We start from the raw sequence: 21617 nt of genomic DNA, 5'->3' as shown, positions 1-21617 counted from the left end.
AAGCGGTTTTCTGGAATATAAATATTGATGGCCGGATCTTAGATTACATTATTGAAGGGGTTTTCCTATTGACAACATTTATCACCTATTCACAGGACAGAAGGGGGGCCTCTAAGTTCCCTGTGTGAATAGAGCAGTGGTGTGCATGTGTGACCACCACTCCATTCACTTTCCTGGGACCATTAGAGACCGCCGAGTGCTGTAATCAGCAGTCCCATAGAAATGAAAGAGGTTTTTTGAGACATTTTAACTGATGACTGGTCAGCTATTTGAGGAGGCACCTGCACTCCTGTGAGCGCCGTGGCCTTCTCACAGCTTCTCCTAGGCCAGTAGTGTCACGCTCATCGGTCACATGACCTAGGCGCACGTCAGCCCTATTCAACTTTCCAGAACTTCTGAATGACAGCTCTCACGGTCACCATTTCATACTCATGGGGTATATCAGAAGATGTACACTGCACAAAAAAATAAAGGGAACACAAAAAAAACACATCCTAGATCTGAGTTAATTAAATATTCTTCTGAAATACTTTGTTCTTTACATAGTTGAATGTGCTGACAACAAAATCACACAAAAATAAAAAAATAGAAATCAAATTTTTCAACCCATGGAGGTCTGGATTTGGAGTCACACTCAAAATTAAAGTGGAAAAACACACTACAGGCTGATCCAACTTTGATGTAATGTCCTTAAAACAAGTCAAAATGAGGCTCAGTAGTGTGTGTGGCCTCCACGTGCCTGTATGACCTCCCTACAACGCCTGTGCATGCTCCTGATAAGGTGGCAGACGGTCTCCTGAGGGATCTCCTCCCAGACCTGGACTAAAGCATCTGCCAACTCCTGGACAGTCTGTGGTGCAACGTGACGTTGGTGAATAGAGCGAGACATGATGTCCCAGATGTGCTCAATTGGATTCAGGTCTGGGGAACGAGCGGGCCAGTCCATAGCATCAATGCCTTCGTCTTGCAGGAACTGCTGACACACTCCAGCCACATAAGGTCTGGCATTGTCTTGCATTAGGAGGAACCCAGGACCAACCGCACCAGCATATGGTCTCACAAGGGGTCTGAGGATCTCATCTCGGTACCTATTGGCAGTCAGGCTACCTCTGGCGAGCACATGGAGGGCTGTGCGGCCCTCCAAAGAAATGCCACCCCACACCATTACTGACCCAATGCCAAACCGGTCATGCTGGAGGATGTTGCAGGCAGCAGAACGTTCTCCACGGCGTCTCCAGACTCTGTCACGTCTGTCACATGTGCTCAGTGTGAACCTGCTTTCATCTGTGAAGAGCACAGGGCGCCAGTGGTGAATTTGCCAATCTTGGTGTTCTCTGGCAAATGCCAAACGTCCTGCACGGTGTTGGGCTGTAAGCACAACCCCCATCTGTGGACGTCGGGCCCTCATATCACCCTCATGGAGTCTGTTTCTGACCGTTTGAGCAGACACATGCACATTTGTGGCCTGCTGGAGGTCATTTTGAAGGGCTCTGGCAGTGCTCCTCCTGTTCCTCCTTGCACAAAGGCGGAGGTAGCGGTCCTGCTGCTGGGTTGTTGCCCTCCTACGGCCTCCTCCACGTCTCCTGATGTACTGGCCTGTCTCCTGGTAGCGCCTCCATGCTCTGGACACTACGCTGACAGACACAGCAAACCTTCCTGCCACAGCTCGCATTGATGTGCCATCCTGGATAAGCTGCACTACCTGAGCCACTTGTGTGGGTTGTAGACTCCGTCTCATGCTACCACTAGAGTGAAAGCACCGCCAGCATTCAAAAGTGACCCAAACATTAGCCAGGAAGCATAGGAACTGAGAAGTGGTCTGTGGTCACCACCTGCAGAACCACTCATTTATTGGGGGTGTCTTACTAATTGCCTATAATTTCCACCTGTTGTCTATCCCATTTGCACAACAGCATGTGAAATTGATTGTCACTCAGTGACTTGGAGTTACATTGTGTTGTTTAAGTGTTCCCTTTATTTTTTTGAGCAGTGTACATTTGCTATTCAGGGGGGTTAGGAGAGCTATAGGAGCTGTGTTCATAGCGGCTATATAGGTGGTAAGGCAACTTTCTCAGAAGCTAAGACTGAATTATTACAACTTGACAATGGAGGAGAGCTAAAGCACTGGTGTAACGGCACATTATAAAATCTTTATACAGATCATTTTCTATGTTTACATAAAAAATAAACTAAGTTGCAGTTCCTACTTTATGGAGAAGGAAATCAAATAAAATGTTTTCCATCTACTACATGTTTTCTTGTGTCAGCAACACACAACTAAAGGCTACTTTCACACTAGAGTTTTAGTTTTCCGGTATTGAGATCCGTCTTAGGGGCTCAGTACCGGAAAAAAACGCTTCCATTTTGTCCCCATTCATTATCAACGGGGACAAAACGTAACTGAACAGAACGGAATGCTCCAAAATGCATTCTATTCCGTTTAGTTGTGTTCCCAGACCAGAGAGCAAACCGCAACATGTTGTATTTTGCTTTCCGTCCTGGGGATGCGGAGCAAGACGGATCCGGCATGACCCCCAATGCAAGTCAATGGGGACGGATCCGTTTTCTCTGACACAATCTGCCACAAATAGAAAAACGAATCCGTCCTCCATGAGACTTTCAATGGAGTTCATGACGGATCCGTCTTGGCAAAGTTAAAGATAATACAACCGGATCCATTCATAACAGATGCAGACGGTTGTATTATCAGTAACGGAATCGTTTTTGCTAAACCCTGCCGGATCCAGCAAAAACGCTAGTGTGAAAGTAGCCTAACTGTCTATTCCATGTGCAGCTGATACACAAATCTCTACAGTATAAAGTGTGCACAGCCCAGGATCGGAGAAGGTTGAATATCCAGAATAAGAACGGTATAATACTCCATCTTTATTCCCACTTCTACGTTTTGAGCTAAACACTCCTAGTCATGAAATTTACCTCGGAATGAGCTGGTCATTCCCAAGTGTCAGACATCCAAGAACAGAAAAGGTTCTGTATCCAAGTAAATTCTCACATAGCTCCACGCACTAAAGAAACAACTATCTTCAGACTTAAACAAATCGGGCGGGGGAATTCGCGATTGCACTTTTTATAAACTATTCACCCTACAAAGCCAAAAATATTGGTTAAGACAATTGTCAAATTTGGAATATTCGGCCCATGTAAGGCTCAAAACCGGGGCAAAATGCTTCTGTGTTGTCCCCATTAATTGTCAATGGGGTTCAAAACCCCGGTTTGTTCAGATTTTGACCGGACACAAAACCAATGCAAGCTGCAGTTTTGTGTCCGCTCTGCAGAACTGAATGAACTGGATCCAGCACTAAAAACTATGTAAGTCAATGGTGCCGGATCTGTTTTTTTTTTATCCCAAAAAAAACTGATCCGGCACCATTGACTTACGATGTTTTTTTGTGCCGGATCCGGTTTGTTCAGTTTCGATTTAATACAACCGCATCCAAACGGAACGGATGCATCTGGATGTATTAAATTGAACTGAAGCGTTTTTGCAATCCTCTGCCGGATCCCAAAACCGGAAAGTAGCCTAAGGAAGCCCACACACATGGCAGAGTTTTCTGCAACTAAATCCACAGGTGCAGATTTTATAAAGTTGCGGTTTACGCTGTGGATTATATTACAGATTGTTCCACAACGGAACAAGATGGGTATTTTCTTTGTGATTTATGTCACGGATTTCTGTGCGGATTACATCTCCATTGAAATGAATGAAGACATTCAGCTACGTGAAATCCGCAACAAAACATTTGTGTGCATTCTATTGCGTTACGAGAATAATATCCTGCAGCGGAAAAGAATACAGGTATTGACACTTTTTATCCACATAGGTTAACATAGGGGATGTCTTTATGTTACGGATTTTGTTGCAGAACATTCTGCAATGTGTAAGGGCACCCTAAAAGTGCTGCCAATCAGTCGAGGAACACGCAAACAGGTGAAAGCATTATTGTTGTGGGCACCAAAATCATCAATTCTTTGCAGCAGATTGTGCTGTGTAAACAGGGATCTGCTGCCCAGAAACAATGAATCTGTATGGGGAGGAGCAATCCCTGGTTCCCATACACTGGAGGCGATTGCTGCATGTAAATGTAGCTCTCAACTTCTATGATGAGAAGGCAGTTACTGGGAATGAATGGTTCCTTCCTGATAATTGCTTGCTCAGTCAGCCCATGTAAATTGGCCTTTAGCCTACATTTGCACTGCAGTATGTGTTTGCCATACGAGTCAGGAAAGTTCCTGGCGCATGCGTCACATGCATTAGCACTGCAAAGTGTTCAATGTAGAAGCCTAAGGCCAGGAACCTACGTGATGGAAAATCCAGTAGATAAAACAGCACAAAAAACTACAGCAAAACCGCATGTATTACATGCGTTTTTCACTGCGGAAAAACCACCAGATTTTACCCTCTCCATTGAGAAGGGTGAAATCTGCAATCGAAATCCGCTGGATAAATTGACATGTTGCGCATTTCATAACCGCAGTTTTTCTGCTGCATTATTTTTTTTTTTTTACGCAGCACGTGGATGAGAATTCTGAAACAGTACAAAGCTGTCGAATTTGCTGCACAAAAATCCGCAACAGCAAATCCGCAGCTAATCAGTCACGTGTGACCCCGGCCTAAGGGCGACGTGTGCCAAAGTATGACTACACAATGTCATACATCAGAAGTATACCTGTTGTATACCTCCAAGGTAACCTGCAAATGCAGTGTGAATTGACACTAGGACACACGCCATAACTAGCAACAATCATAGTTCCGGCAGCGTGCGGCAGTTTTTGTCCGGCAGCGTGCTGCGGTTTTTGTCCGGCAGCGTGCTGCGGTTTTTGTCCGGCCGCCTCTTGCCATGTTTGACAGGCTGCGGCCGCATCTCCAACCCGTCCCCATCATATTGAATGGGGCCGGGGCGGACTTCCGGCAGAACAAGTGTACTAGCGTTAGGTGTTGGAACAGCCTGCCGGACAATCCTACCGCTAATGTGAAAGAAGCCTAAGAGAACTTGTATGTATAAGCATCAGTGACTGCATCTCTAGGATTCGGACTGCCTTAGATTTATTTCTTCATTTACGCCAGAAAACTAGCGAAAACAAGATAAATGTGCTAGGCCCACAAGCCTCGACCCCCTCACCCCCTTTCCTGAAGAGTGGCGAAACGTCACTTGGCCCTAGATTTAGACGCAATGGTGTTTAAAAGTTGCAATCCCTGTGTTTGCAACTTTTTTAAGCCAGATAACGGGAGGGGGGCAAAATGCTAAATTCCCCCCTTTGTCCCTGATCTTCCAGTTTAGTCTGGCATCTTGATGGTCAGATCATTCATACAAGCGACCTAACGTACCATTTGCCAAGCCTAATATACGATCTGTGTTCAGTATTGAGATATATGCTGACTCTATACAAAAAAAAGAGCATATTTTATGCGCAGTTAATAAAATAAAAGAAAAACTTTACAACTATTTCAAATTGTTCATTACACTCATTCTTTCAACAAACTGGAGACTAATAAAACAAACCAATGAAGTCTAAAAGATGGATAAAAGATGCCCTGAAGACTTTTTATTAATCACCGGGCTGAAGAATTGAAAGCATCTTACAGGAGACGATAACTAATTCCAAAAACATCCTCATCGCATTGTACTGTGATTGCACACAAAGTTTGGGGGATGAGATAAACCTCCAAATTAACATATAGCTAAACAACCACAGAAAAGGAAAGAAAAAAAAAAAATCGGAGTAAATCAAAAAGATATCAATGTACAATAATCTCTCTCAATAAAGTGTTCTATGGAAAAATTCAAACACTTGCTCCGTCAAGTTAAACAACATTCCCACCTGTTTTATGGTCTTCAAACATGTAGATACTGGGGTGACGGCAAAGTCTTTTGACAAATAACTACCAAGACAGACCCTACAGTTAAGAAATACATAAGATACTCAGAAGAAGGCAAAAGAAAACATGGAGGCATACTGCTGAAGCCTACACGCTGGTGATTGTCTAGAGAATCCTAACTGGAGACAAAAGGTCCAGGAACACATTGTGGATTTCTGGCCATCTGTCTACAGCTGCAGATACCCGGGGCTTGTCCGCCGTCCAAACATGAAACACACCACTACAAGGATGGCTTTTCCTGCTATGTACAAACCCAGGGAAGGAGAATTCCACATCTGAAAGCGAAAAAAATAAATAAAATAGATTTAAAAAATTCAAGATTATGTTAATATACAGCCTTTAGCTGGAGACGGTGTACGCTTTATTAACCCTTGTGTCCACCTACAGCTGCAAAGTGCATAGCTGACACTGCATTAACTCTTAATGCACTGATGCCTGCAATACACGGAAAAGCCTAGTTGAAAAAGAGGGGAAAAAAAATAAAAAACATCAGTCTCCACGGGTATAATAGGCATGTTAGAAAGAGAAACTTTTAGCAACTGTCTAACAACCGACTGGAGTAGCTGGACCTAGAAATTGTTGAGAGTCAACCCTGTAACTCAAGGGAAGTGCCTAAAGTAGCACGGGATAGCTGACACGGTCACACAGCTACCACCGAGGGTGTCATCTGACATTTTCCTATGTCTTGTCTGTCAACGACAACTGCAAAAATCCTCTCGCTTCGTTCAATGAGAATTGTCTCCCTTAGGAATGTGGCACCCATACAGCAGGTCATCTGGATGTTAGATTGCTGCTTCCTGATCATGCAGTGGGAGCAACGATGAGAGATTTTATATATACACCGGTATATATATCTATTAAATATAGATATTAGTTAGATATTAAATATAGATAATAGATAGATATTAGATATTAAATATAGATATTAGACAGATATTAAATATAGATATTAAAGATAGATATTAAACAGATATTAGATAGATGTAGATATTGGAGATAGATATTAAATATAGATATTAGATAGATGTAGATATTGGAGATAGATATTAAATATAGATATTAGATAGATATTAAATATAGATATTAGATAGATGTAGATATTAGATAGATATTATAGATATTTGATTGACAGTAAGCTCTGTTTGTTTATTTATTTATGTAAATGTCAATATTTGGATCTTATTTCCCATGCCCCCCCTCCACAGTACACATAATGGATAATTATATAAGGACTTCCAGTAAAGTACAGCTATAACACAGAAAGAACCAATGTAACAGCTCCACCAAACACTTGCAACAAACTCAAACCTCCCAAATGTAGCCAAAAAGGCAAGTGATGGAACTTTACCGATCTCCTGCACCCAGCCTGTGCCAGGGGGTTGCACCCACAGGAGTTTGCTCAGATCCCTCCTAAAAAATAAAAAGAATAAAAAAAAAAAAAAAAGCAGCCAGACCAGGTATGAAATGACTTGGGAACTTACCACATGCAGTTGCGCCTGAGGTCTAAAAGCATCAGGATGGCCACTGTCACCTAATCCAGCAGCAGATCCATAGGTCGCTGGTGCTGCACGATTATGAAGCCAGTGCTTTCTGCATGATACAATGGAGGAGGTGGGGAGGGAGAGGAGGAGAAGAAGCCACTGGCTGTGAGGCTGCCTGTGCTCCCAGCACTTGCCATGAAACAATATGACGTGAAGTAAAAGCTCTTGCAAGCTCCTTGCCCTGTAGCTCACGTCAAAGCTCCTCCTATGTCCCTGGCAGAACTCCCTCCTCATAGCTGCTCTCTCTTGTCACCCTCCCTCCTTGTGTTGTCTCCCTTCCCCTCCCCCTCCTCCTCCTCCTCCCTTCAGCCTCTGATCTGCAGCTCTAGACTAGGAGGCTAGAAAGTAGCAGCTCCCAGCCACAGCCTAGCACATGCCCCACTTGGAGGGACTGTCCAATGGCTGAGGGGAGGCCTCTCACATATCACTTACATGTGTCTTTGTCCCAAGAGATGAAGATATGTTAATGCAAATCTGCTGCAAGGCAGTGTGAGAGTGCTGCATACAGAGGTGCACCCTCCATGCTGACCTGTCAAATCTCCCTCTCCCTCATCTGCTGCAATGTATGGGGGGGGGGGATAAGAAATGGTGAGGTTTATTTTTGCTTCAGCAACTTCTCCTCATCCACTACTGCTGTTATTTTGGGAGAAGGCAGCTTCATTCTTGTTGTATTATTCATGGGTAAGGTGCAGTTCTCTTCGCCCAATACACGGTGTTCTCATTATACCCCATCACTGTCATGGGCTAGGTGAAAAAAAATAGCCATTCTAATGAGAAATTTGGAGGGGAGGGGGGTTGTATTTTCTATTGTAAATCCCAGGGTCCGTCACGGCTTGTGTGACTTTAATAAGGGGCCAGCCAGATGTGTTAGGGGCCCCTTATTCAGACAGTCACCCTGATTTATGTCACCAAACAACGGGCGTATGTCATTCCATGTGGATGCGTCTACGTGAGTCTGTGTTTTTATCTATTTTTTTTTAAATGAAGGAGACTCAGTAGATGGACAAGAATAGCGCGAGCTGCGAGCTTCTCAGCGCTGACCATTGACCATTGTGCGCGTCCTCTCAGGGCACACGGATAGGACAGGGACAGAAAAATTCGTCATGTGAATCACGCTTTAGGTGGATTGCAGGGGTGACCTTCATAGCGTTGCGTTATGCCTCTTTTGTTTTAAGGGCTCATGCACACAAACGCGTGCCAGCCGGACCCGTACTGCGGGTGCGCAATATACGGGCACCGGACGTTTCTGCACCGTATCACGGATGCAGACCCATTCACTTGAATGGATCCACAATCCGGAAAGTGCGGAACGGAGGCACGGAACCCCAGGGAAGCACTATGGAGTGCTTCCGTGGTTTTCTGTCCGTGCCTCCGCACCGCAAAAAAAAAGTTCTATTTTTTTTCCGGTGCGGACCGATCAGGGACACATTCAGGTTGAATGGGTCTGCATCCATCTGGGGAACCACACGGTTGGGGCCCGTGCTTTGGGGAGCGCAATTTGCAAGAACCCTAATAAAAAAAAAAATTCTGATGGATTCCGCATGCTAGAAGCAATTAAGTCTCTTACGGAGGCCCCATATGGCAGCCTTCGATTGTATATGACAGACTACGCACAGATTACGCACAGTTTTTCTGCGTGGATTCTCATGCAGAAAAAACTGCAGGAAATTGACTTTTGAAATCTGCAACCTGTCAATTTTGTACAGTTTTGTGCGGATTCACGCTTTCAAATGCAGGGGTGAGTTCTGCAGCAAAACCGCATCAAATCCACACCAAAAACCACAACGGCTTTTGGTGTGGAAATGCACAAAAACTTGGACGGAAATTGGTGCAGAATTTCTACAAGACAGCCCGCACACGTGTGCAGGTAGTCTAAAAGGGGTTGTCCACTTTTTACTATTGATGACCTATCCCCCGGAGCCGTCCCATAGAAGTGAATGGGGACGTCATACTTGTAATCACAGTGCTCACCACTGCAATTGTTGCGCTGAGCAGGTAAACATAGCTGAGAAGGCAGCGCTCATACGAGAGCTGTCTTTTCTTCGAACAGCTGATAGGGAGTCGAACCCCTTCCAATCTGATATTGATGACCTATCCTAAGAATAGGTCATCAATAGTAAAAAGCAGACAACCCCTTGGGGTCCGTATCATAGTAATGATGAGATGTTCCTAGGATGCACCATGACTATTCATTGGGGGGGGGGGGGGGAGAACAATCGTGAGAATGAAGGCATTCCCAGCATAGTGGGCACCTGATGGGCAGGGACTGCAGCACAACCCTATTCAAAACTGGTTGTGGGGAGCTCTGCTGGGCCATTACCAGATCAGTGGGGGTCCTAGTTGTTGGAACCCTGCTCAGTGTTGGACTGGGATGACTAGGGCCCACCAGTAAAGTTCATTCAGGGGGCCCACTGTACAGCTACATGCAAGATGACTATGACTATGAAGGTCCCTGCAGCGACTTCTAGAAAGCAGGTCCCTGGGGACTCATGCATCCATAATTGAGGGGGAGTATGATATTAGGGAACCTGGAGTTATGATATTGTGGTGTATACCTAAATCTAACTAAGGATGTGTGCTGAAACATCTGAAGTCGATTCGCATAAAACTTTGTTCCAATACTGTACGGAGCAGTAGCTCTGTACAGTATTAGAATGTATTGGCTCCGATGAGCCGAAGTTATTACTTTGCGAAGTGGTACCTTGGAACCGAACCCGAGTTCGGGAAATATTTTTTTACAGTACAAATTCATTTCTGAAGTTATTACCCGCAAAGTAATAACTTCGGATCATCGGAGCCAATACCTTTTAATACTGTACGGATCTCCTGCTCCGTACAGTATCGGAACGAAGTTTTAAGCGAATCAACTTCGCATGTTTCATCCGAAGTTCATTCGCTCATCCCTAGTGCTGATGATTGGGCCTTGCTGCTACCCCGGGGAAGCCCCTTCGCTCTCCTTCTCTTCAGGAAGTCAACCCTGGCCGGCTTGCCTCTATATCTAGAAGTCATCGAGATCTAGAAGTCATCTCAGCTACTTGATGCATCTACAATAATAAACTGGGCAGTTAGCTAAATAAATTTACCCAGTTTTTCATATTAATAGGGGTAGGTTGAGATGCTGTATGCTGCCTATTTGTAGTGCAGTCAGTCTACTGTATCATGCGCTACGTATGCAAGGATGGGGCACTAGGGGCCCATCTTGCTCAGGGGCTCATCGGGGGATGCACCTGTTCCCCTGTGGGTCAGTCCAAGCCTGCCCCCACTGGTAAAAATGTCATGAGATATTGTAGCATTATGCAAAATATTCTGTATTAAGAATACCCTCTAGAAAATCTCTTTATGTCATGTTTGCATGTGGCGTATTTGTTGCTTTTTTCACACTAATACAACGTACTTTACAATACATGTAGTTCACATGCAGCAGAAAAAATAGGGGCAGATCTGAAGGCTTGCTGCCTTTCTTGAAATTTATTTTGGGTCAAATTCACATGAATTGGTTGCCAAATTTGATTTGGTTCTGAATAAATTTGATGCGAATTGAAAGTGCCCCATTTCCCTTGAAAATTCAAGTATGATACTCTGGACTGAATCCAATCCCTTTCAACCTCTTTAACTCCAAGACAGCATTAGTATCGACAAAGTGACAGTGACATACGGTATGTCCCTATAGGTAAATGGATGATAGTGAGTGGTCACAAACACACTGAACTGAGAGAATGTCCACAAATTATCTAGTTTTGGGTGGCAGATGACTTCTTCTCTTTCTTCTGACCTGTAAAATAGTGGCTGCAGTTTTTATCAATTTGTAACGAATCGCAAACATTTTGGGTTCTCCAGAATCAGAATTTTTTTCTGGAAACGTATCACAAATTTAAATCGTTTTGCTCATCTTTACTTGCTTATTTTCAGATCTACAGCTCGTCCTTTCTTTTGTAGATTTATTCTGGAATTCATGTGGTTTTTACCCAAAGCAATACAAAAGGTATAAGGCTACGTACACAAGTGACAAAATGCTGCAAAGTGGATACGATATTTTAAGAAATTTCATCAATGTAAAAAAATTAAAAACACAGTGTAAACTGACCTGCAGTGCGGATTTGAAGCGTGCAGTCGTGCAATATATGCTGCAGATCTCCGATGCGGATTTCACCCTTGACAATTTTTTGATGTGCCCGTTGTCTTTTTTGTCCATGGAACTGTGTCAAAAACAGCAGCAGATTATTCCACAGTATTTTCAGTCATGTGTGAACATACATGCATCTTCTGTTGTGGGGTCCAGTCCCATCACAGAACTTTTGCAGTGCAAATATAGCTTCAAATATGAATTGCATATCTTGTGCCAAGCACTGAATCAAATAAATTCTTCTGTTTGCTACTTGCAGGATCCAATTATTCCCCGTCCTGTACAGTACAAGGCCCCTGTACTGAGCAGGGTTGTCAGTGATTTTTGAACTATACAAATACTGCCCAGTGCGCTAATAACAAAAAAAAAAAAAAATTGTATCCTTGAAACTGAAGTAGGTTGTGTAGGTTATTGGGATAGTGAATGTGTTCGCTGTATGATCGTTCAATGTGAAAATGGCTTAATGTAGCTTAATGTACCATAATGTGTCTAAACCTCAATCAATTGCCTTGAAACTTTGCGCAACCTAAGATCTCAGCTTCCCAAACCTATCCTGGAAGTTTCATGGATTTTGGCTACCCACAAGGCAAATGAGTGACATTAAGCTTGTTTTTTGGGGAGCTTAATGTGGCTTAACGTACAAAAAACAACTTAGATGTTAACCGATTTCCCCCAAACTCCCCATCCTGCTAGATTCTCTCTATGCCAACATATTCTAAAGATTTTGGGTCATTTGAGAAAACATACTAAAAGTTATTCACATTAAACTATTTTATTCCAATCCTAAAACATTTAATGTGAACAGCTTAATGTAAAAAGAGCTTAAAGAGGACCTTTCATCGGTCCAAACATTGTAAGATAACTATCAGGCTGTGTAGAGTGGCTGCACTTACTATTATTCCGGGGCGCTGCTCCGTTCTCCCGCTATGTCCCCCGGTATTTTCGCTGACTTGGTTATACTAGGAGGAGTCTGCCCTGTTCCTCCCTGGGCGTTCCTTCTCCCTGGCTGTAGCGCTGTCCAATCACAACGCAGAGCGTCATGGCCAGGGAGAAAAAAGACCTACAGCCTGGGAGAAGGAACGTCTAGGGAGAAAAAGGGCAGACTCCTCCCAGTATAACCAAGTCAGCGAAAATACCGGGGGACAAAGCGGGAGAATGGAGCCCCAGAATAATAGTAAGTGCAGTGAGATCCCAGGGGCGCCGCTCTACACAGCCTGATAGTTATCTTACAATGTTTGGACCGATGAAAGGTCCTCTTTAAGCTCTCTTTACATTAGGCTGTTCACATTAAATGTTTTAGGATTGGAATAAAATAGTTTAATGTGAATAACTTTTAGTATATTTTCTCAAATGACCCAAAATCTTCAGAATATGTATTATTGTGTAAAACTTACATAAGTAAAAATAAGTAAACATATTAGGTATCGCCGTGTCTGTAAGAACCTGCTCTATAAAAATATCACATGACCTAACCCCTCAGGTGAATGCCGTAAAAATAAAGTAAAAAACGGTGTCAAAAAAGCCATTTTTGTCACCTTACATCACAAAAAGTGTAATAGCAAGCGATCAAAAAGTCATATGCACCCCAAAATAGTGCCAATCAAACCGTCATCTCATCCCTCAAAAATGAGACCCTACCTAAGACAATCGCCAAAAAACTGAAAAAACTATTGCTCTCAGACTATGGAGATACTAAAACATGATTTTTTTTTGTTTCAAAAATGATATTATTGTGTAAAACTTACATAAATAAAAAAAAGTTGACATATCAAGTATCGCCGCGTCCGTAATAACCTGCTCTATAAAAATATCACATGACCTAACCCCTCAGGTGAATACCGTAAAAAAAAGTGTAGTAGCAAGCGATCAAAAAGTCATAGGCACCCCAAAATAGTGCCAATCAAACCATCATCTCATCCCGCAAAACTGATACGCTACCTAAGACAATCGCCTAAAAACTGAAAAAACTATGGCTCTCAGACTATGGAGACACTAAAACATGATTTTTTTGTTTAAAAAATGATATCAATGTGTAAAACTAACATAAATAAAAGTATATATATTAGGTATCGCTGTGTCCATAATAACTCTATAAAAATATCACATGACCTAACCCCTCAGGTTAATACCGTAAAATAAAAAAATAAATATAAAAGTCATTTTTTGTCACCTTACATCACAAAAAGTGCAATAGCAAGCAATAAAAAAGTAATATGCACCCTATAATAGTACCAATCAAACCGTCATCTCATCCCGAAAAAAATTAGCCCCTACACAAGGCAGTCGCCAAAAAAATAAATAAAACTACGGCTTTCAGAATGTGGAGACACAAAAAGATCATATTTGGTATTTTTGCATCCATAAAAACCTGCTCTATAAAAATACCACATGATTTAACCTGTCAGATGAATGTTGTAAATAACTAAAAAGAAAAAAACAGTGCCAAAACAGCTATTTTTTGTTACCTTGCCTCACAAAAAGTGTAATATAGAGCAACCAAAAATCACATATACCCTAAAATAGTACCAACAAAACTGCCAACTTATCCCGTAGTTTCCAAAATGTGGTCACTTTTTTGAAATTTCTACTCTAGGGGCGCATCAGGGGGGCTTCAAATGGGACATGGTGTCAAAAAACCAGTCCAGCAAAATCTGCCTTCCAAAAACCATATGGCATTCCTTTCATTCTGCGCAATGCTGTGTGCCCGTACAGCAGTTTACGACCATATATGGGGTGTTTCTGTAAACTACAGAATCAGGGCCATAAATATTGAGTTTTGTTTGGCTGTTAACCCTTGCTTTGTAACTGGAAAAAATGGATTAAAATGGAAAATCTGCCAAAAAAGTCAAATTCAGAAATTTCATATCTATTTTCCATTAATTCTTGTTGAACACCTAAAGGGATAACAAAGTTTGTAAAATCAGTTTTGTATACCTTGAGGGGTGTAGTTTCTAAAATGGGGTCACTTTTTTGGAGTTTCTACTCTAGGGGTGCATTAGGGGGTCTTCAAATGTGACATGGCAGGTTAAAATTATCCCAGTGAAATCTGCTTTCCAAAAACCATATAGCGTTCCTTTCCTTCTGTGCAATGCCGTGTGCCTGTACAGCAGTTTATGACCACATATAGTATGTTTCTGTAAACTACTGAATCAGGGCAATAAATATTGAGTTTTTTTGGCTGTTAACCCTTGCTTTGTTAGTGGCAAAAAATTGATTAGGCCTCTTTCACACTACAGTATGTCCATTTCAGTGTTTTGCATTCCGTTTTTCACGGATCCGTTTTTCCGTTTTTTGTTTCCGTTGTGTTTCTGTTTCGGTTCCGTTTTTCCGTTCCGTTTTTCCGTATGGCATATACAGTATACAGTAATTACATAGAGAAAATTGGGCTGGGCATAACATTTTCAATAGATGGTTCAGAAAAAAACGGAACGGAAACGGAACACATACGGATGCATTTCCGTATGTGTTCCGTTTTTTTTGCGGACCCATTGACTTTAATGGAGCCACGGAACGTGATTTGCAGCCAAATATAGGACATGTTCTATCTTTCAACGGAACGAAAAAACGGAAATACGGAAACGGAATGCATACGGAACACATTCCGTTTTTTTTTTGCGGAACCATTGAAATGAATGGTTCCGTATACGGACCGTATACGGACCGCAAAAAACGGACCGCAAAACGGAAAAAAAAACGGTAGTGTGAAAGAGGACTTAAAATGGAAAATCTGCCAAAAAAGTGAAATTCTGAAATTTACATTTTCCATAAATTCTTGCGGAACACCTAAAGGGTTAACAAAGTTAGTAAAATCAGTCTTGAATACCTTGAGGGGTGTAGTTTCTAAAATGGGGTAATTTTTGGGTGGTTTCTATTATGTAAGCCTCACAAAGTGACTTCAGACCTGAACTGGTCCTTAAAAAGTGGGTTGTGGAAATTTCAGAACCAAACAGCTGTTCAAGGGCAGATCAGTTCTCCTGCACATACAATTTGCAATAGCGATCTTCCCCTGGAACAGCTCACAAAGTGTTGGAATGCTTGACCTAGTGGCGGTCACACATTCCACCGCCAAAAAACTGGGCGGGATTACATTAAAATGTGTGACCACGTCCAGTCAAGGAATAAAATAGTTTAATGTGAATAACTTTTGGTATGTTTTATCAAATGACCCAAAATCTTCAGAATATGTTGGCATAGAGAGACTCTAGTAGGATAGGATGTTTGGGGGAAATTGGTTAACATCTAAGTTGTTTTTTGTACGTTAAGCCACATTAAGCGACCCAAAAAACAACCTTAATGTCATTAATTTGCCTTGTGGGTAGCCAAAATCCATGAAACTTCCAGGATAAGTTTGGGAAGATGGGAACTTAGGTTGTACGAAGTTTCAAGGCAATTGATTGAGGTTTAGGCACATTATGGTACATTGAGCTCTTTTTACATTAAGCTAAATGTTTTCGAAAAGGAATAAAATAGTTTAATGTGAATAACTTTTGGTATGTTTTATCAAATGACCCCAAATTTTCAGAATATGTTGGCATAGAAAGAATCTAGTAGGATGGGAAGTTTGGTGGAAATTGTTTAACATCTAAGTTGTTTTTTGTACGTTAAGCCACATTAAGCTCCCCAAAAACCAAGCTTAAAGGGGTTCTGCAGTTTTTTTAAACTGATGATCTATCCTCTGGATAGATCATCAGCATCTGATCGGTGGGGGTCCGACACCCGGGACCCCTGTCGATCAGCTGTTTGAGAAGGCAGCAGCGATGGCAGTAGCGCCACGGCCTTCTCGCTGTTTACCGCAGGCCCAGTCACGTCACGACTAGTATCAATGGCCTGGGCGGGGCTAAGCTCCATTCAAGTTAACAGAGCTTAGCCCCACCCAGGCCATTGATACTAGTCGTGACATCACTGGGCCTGCGGTAAACAATGATATGGCTGCGGTGCTGCTGCCAGCGCCGCTGCCTTCTCAAACAGCTGATCGGCGGGGGTCCCGGGTGTCGGACCCCACCGATCAGATGCTGATGATCTATCCATGCTGATGATCATCAGTTTAAAAAACCTGCAGAACCCTTTTGAAGTCACTCATTTGCCTTGTGGTTAACTGAAATCCGTGAAACTTCCAGGATAGATTTGGGAAGCTGAGATCTTAGGTTGTGCAACGTTTCAAGGCAATTGATTAAGGTTTAGGCACATTATTGTACATTAAGCTATTTTCACATTAAATGTTTTAGGATGTCCCGTATGATGCCTCCTATGGCACCATATTAATTCTTCCCTAGACATATTGCCTAGAGCAGGCATACTCAACCAGCGGCCCTCCAGCTGTTGCAAAACTACAACTCCCAGCATGCCCGAACAGCCTACATCTATCAGACTACAGCAGGGCATTGTGGGAGTTGTAGTTTTACAACAGCTGGAGGGCCGCAGGTTGAGCATGCCTGCCCTAGAGTATCCCCTAGGCCTAGAGAAAATACCTCTATATAAAAAACTAGAGGTGCACAGAGAGACGTACGGTCTAGGTCCATAGCTTTCTGTGCCATGGTATGGATTTGTACAACTTGTGTAAAGCTGTAATACAGCCATGTGCATGAGGCCTTAGGCTGGTGGGTGGCAATATAAATTCTGAAAATACCTGTAAAAAAAAAATAATAAATGGTACTAATCAGTTCCAGAATGCTTAAATTAATTTTTTCGTAGCCACAGCTGATAAAACAATTTTTAAAGGGAATGTGTCATCAGAAAAGGAGCTACTTTTTAAATCATGTAAAAAATGTAAAAATTCAAATCACCCCCGTTCCCCAAAATGTAAAAAAAATTTAAACAATAAAAAAATACACATCAATGCCCATACTATTAAAATTTAAAAATATTTTTCCCATACGGCAAACAGCGAAGCTATGCCGGATCCATAAAGGTCTAAAGCAGATGTGAAAGAAGCCTAATACAGATATTGTACCCAACCCACCCAGAAACCACCCTACTTGAGAGGGAAAAAGGGAAAAAAGATAAAAAAGCAACAGAAACATCAAGTTAACTGATTTAAATTAACAAGACTGAATTAAATATATAAAAAGGCTAGTGATGAGCAAAGTTATGAAAACTTCGATTCGGCTGCTTCGCCGAATTTCACAAAGAAATTTGCTTTGTGACAAATAACTTTGCCACTAAGTACATTTCTTTGTAAGTAGTGTGCGCAATGATGGGGAATGGCGCCTGCGCCCCCCCCCCCCCCCCCGTCATTGAAACCCTCAGATGCCACGTCTATCGCTGATCGCTACATCTTATGTAAGAATGGAGGCCTTTCAGGGGTAAAAAAATAATAATACTCACCTCATCCACAGACATCTTGATTAAAGATCCCACGCGAAATCTCGCACTGTGCCATGACGTTATCATGCTGGCCGGTGTGGTGACTTCAAACGTCAATGCCCACAAGATTTTGTGCTAGATCTTCAATCAAGATGGCGGCGGCGGCCTCTTTATGCTTAAACGGATGAGGTAAGTATGTTTTTTTTTATGCCATTTCAGGAAATTGATTTGTTACCACGAAGCACGAGGAAATTCGACTTCACAGCAAATCGAATTTATCCTGAAATTCGGATCGAAGTCCACTTCAGATACTTTGATTCGCTCAACACTACTAATAATTATAATCACATTACAAGTAACGAACATTACAAAGAAAAGGAAAACATAGAAAACATTCAATATCTGCAATTCCACACAAACCCCCATCCACAGTAGTGGAAATAAAAATAAAAATCCCTTCCTGCCCTGTGCCATATTATTAAAGCGGTTCTCCGGCTTTATGACGGCACGTGCCGCCTCTTTTTTCTCTTCCTGCTTGCCATAGATATAGTAGCAGCGAGCAGGAAGAGAGAAGGGAGACGGCACATGCGCACTGCGTGCACCTTCCCTTCCTACAGCTGATCGGTGGGAGTGCTGGGTGTCAGGCTGTCTGAGTGTTTAATAATGATGACCTTTCCTCAGGATAGGTCATCGATATCAGATAGGCAGGTGTCCTACTCCTGGCACCACTGCCAATCAGCTTTTTGAAGAGACCGTGGCACTCCAGTGAGTGTGGCAGCCTCTTCCTAGGCCATTGACATTGCGTTCATCAGTCTTGTTGCCTAGGCGCAGCTAAGTCCCATTCAAGTGAATGGGGCTGAGCTGCAACACCAAGCACAGCTGTTATCTAGTGGATAGCTCTGTGCTTTGTAAGCTACCGTACCAGCACTTTGGCCTCTTCAAACAATTGATGGTGGGGGTGTCAGGTGTTGGACCTCTGCCGATCTGATATGGATGACCTATTCTGAGGAAAGGTCATCATTATTAACCCCTTAGGTTCCCGAGTCCTTAAGGACCCATGACGTACCGGTACGTCATGTATAGTTCCGATCGGAACGGGTGGTGATCGGAACCCGGTGCCTGCTCAAATTGTTGAGCAGGCACCTTGGCTAAATACGCGGGGGGGTCCCGTGATCCCCCCTGTGTCGGCGATCCCTGCAAACCGCAGGTCAATTCAGACCTGCGGTTTGCGGCTTTTACCTGGTGCGGCGGCGGTGGTGCCATCGGGTCCCCATGGGGCTGTAGGGGGGACCCGATGGCATGGAAGGCAGCGCAATGCCTTCCTGAGGCATCGCCGCTGCCTTCCTGTGACGTGCCTGTGAGATCCAGCCCCCTGGATCTAACAGGCCGGAAGCTGTATGAGTAATACACACAGTATTACGCATACAGACAATGCATTCCAATACAGAAGTATTGGAATGCATTGTAAAGGATTATACCCCCAAAAGTTCAAGTCCCAAAGTGGGACAAAAAATTAAGTGAAAAAAAAGTTGAAAAAATTAAGTTTTCCCCCCAAAAATTAAAAGTTTCAAGTAAAAATAAACAAAAACGTCATTTTCCCCAAATAAAGTAAAAAAAAATTGGTAAAAAATAGGGAAAAAAAAGTATACATATTAGGTATCGCCATGTCCATATCAACTGGCTCTATAAACATATCACATGACCTAACTCCTCAGATAAACACCGTAAAAATAAAAAAATTAAAACTGTGCTAAATAAAAAATTTTTTGTCACCTTACATCACAAAAAGTACAACAGCAAGCGATCAAAAAGGCGTTTGCCCACCAAAATAGTACCAATGTAACCGTCACCTCATCCCGCAAAAAATGAGCCCCTACCTGAGACAATCGCCCAAAAAATAAAAAAACTATGGCTCAGAATATGGAGACACTAAAACATGATTTTTTTTGTTTTAAAAAAGCTGTTATTGTGTAAAATTTACATAAATATACATATTTAGTATCGCCGCGTTCGTATCGACCGGCTCTATAAAAATATCACATGACCTAACCCCTCAGATTAACACCGTAAAAAGAAAAAAGAAAAACTGTGCTAAATAAACCATTTTATGTCACCTTACATCACAAAAAGTGTAATAGCAAGCGATCAAAAAGTCATATGCACCCCAAAATAGTGCCAATCAAACCGTCATCTCATCCCGCAAAAAATTAGACCCTACCTAAGATAATCGCCCAAAAACTGAAAAAAATTATGGCTCTCAGAATATGGAGACACTAAAACATGATTTTTTTTTTGTTTCAAAAATGTTATTATTGTGTAAAACTTACATAAATAAAAAAAAGGTATACATATTATGTATCGCTGCGTCCGTATCGACCGGCTCCATAAAAATATCACATGACCTAACCCCTCAGATGAACACCGTAAAAAATTTAAATAAAAACTGTACTAAATAAACCATTTTTTGTCACCTTACATCACAAAAAGTGTAATAGCAAGCGATCAAAAAGTCACACGCACCCCAAAATAGTGCCAATAAAACCGTCATCTCATCCCGCAAAAATCATACCCTACCCAAGGTAATCGCCCAAAAACTGAAAAAATTATGGCTCTCAGACTATGGAAACACTAAAACATGATTTGTTTGCTTCAAAAAATAAATCATTGTGTAAAACTTACATAAATAAAAAAAAGTATACATATTAGGTATCGCCGCATCCGTGACAACCTGGTTTATAAAAATATCACATGATCTAACCTGTCAGATGAATGTTGTAAATAACAAAAAATAAAAACTGTGCCAAAACAGCTCTTTCTTGTTATCTTGCCTCACAACAAGTATAAAAAAAATCATATGTACCCTAAACTAGTACCAACAATACTGCCACCCTATCCCATAGTTTCTAAATTGGGGCCACTTTTTTGGAGTTTCTACTCTAGGGGTGCATTAGCGGGGCTTCAAATGGGACATGGTGTCAAAAAAACGCGTCCAGCAAAATCTGCCTTCCAAAAACCGTAGGGCATTCCTTTCCTTCTGCGCCCTGCCGTGTGCCCGTACAGTAGTTTCTGTAGAATACAGAATCAGGGCCATAAATATTGAGTTTTGTTTGGCTGTTAACCCTTGCTGTGTAAAAGTAAAAAAAATATTAAAATGGAAAATTTGCCAAAAAAGTGAAATTTTGAAATTGTATCTCTATTTTCCATTAATTCTTGTGCAACACCTAAAGCGTTAGCGACGTTTGTAAAATCAATTTTGAATACCTTGAGGGGTGTAGTTTCTTAGATGGGGTCACTTTTATGGAGTTTCTACTCTAGGGGTGCATCAGGGGGTCTTCAAATGGGACATGGTGTCAAAAAAAAACAGTCCAGCAAAATCTGCCTTCCAAAAACCGTATGGCATTCATTTCCTTCTGCGCCGTGCCGTGTGCCCGTACAGTAGTTTACGACCTTATATGGGGTGTTTCTGTAAACTACAGAATCAGGGCCATAAATATTGAGTTTGGTTTGGCTGTTAACCCTTGCTTTGTAACTGGAAAAAAATTATTAAAATGGAAAATCTGCCAAAAAAGTGAAATTTTTAAATTGTATCTCTATATTCCATTAATTCTTGTGGAACACCTAAAGGGTTAACAAAGTTTGTAAAATCAGTTTTGAATACCTTGAGGGGTGTAGTTTATAGAATGGGGTAATTTTTGGGTGGTTTCTATTAAATAAACCTCACAAAGTGACTTCAGACCTGAACTGGTCCCTA

The 21617-nt window shown here is 42.0% G+C and overlaps 1 protein-coding gene across 2 annotated transcripts in view; it reads right to left on the bottom strand.

Moving 5' to 3' along the window:
• Positions 1-7623, bottom strand: part of SERTAD2 (SERTA domain containing 2) — an 89500-nt gene extending 81877 nt beyond the window's left edge. Inside the window, exons 1-2 of one of the 2 annotated variants that reach the window (XR_005778516.1) lie at positions 7381-7623; positions 5570-6174 (exon numbers count right to left, since the gene is read on the bottom strand). The gene's annotated coding sequence lies outside the window, so the exon portion shown is untranslated. Of the gene's footprint in view, positions 1-5569; positions 6175-7380 lie in introns of those variants that run through there. The other variant, XM_040430116.1, reaches the window with a different exon arrangement.
• Between the last annotated feature and the right edge of the window lie 13994 nt (positions 7624-21617).

This window comes from Bufo bufo, chromosome 4, assembly GCF_905171765.1.
Source record: "Bufo bufo chromosome 4, aBufBuf1.1, whole genome shotgun sequence".
Taxonomy (NCBI): Eukaryota; Metazoa; Chordata; class Amphibia; order Anura; family Bufonidae; genus Bufo; species Bufo bufo.
Note: the sequence above shows the minus strand (reverse complement) of the source record. Positions and strands in the feature narration are given on the sequence as shown.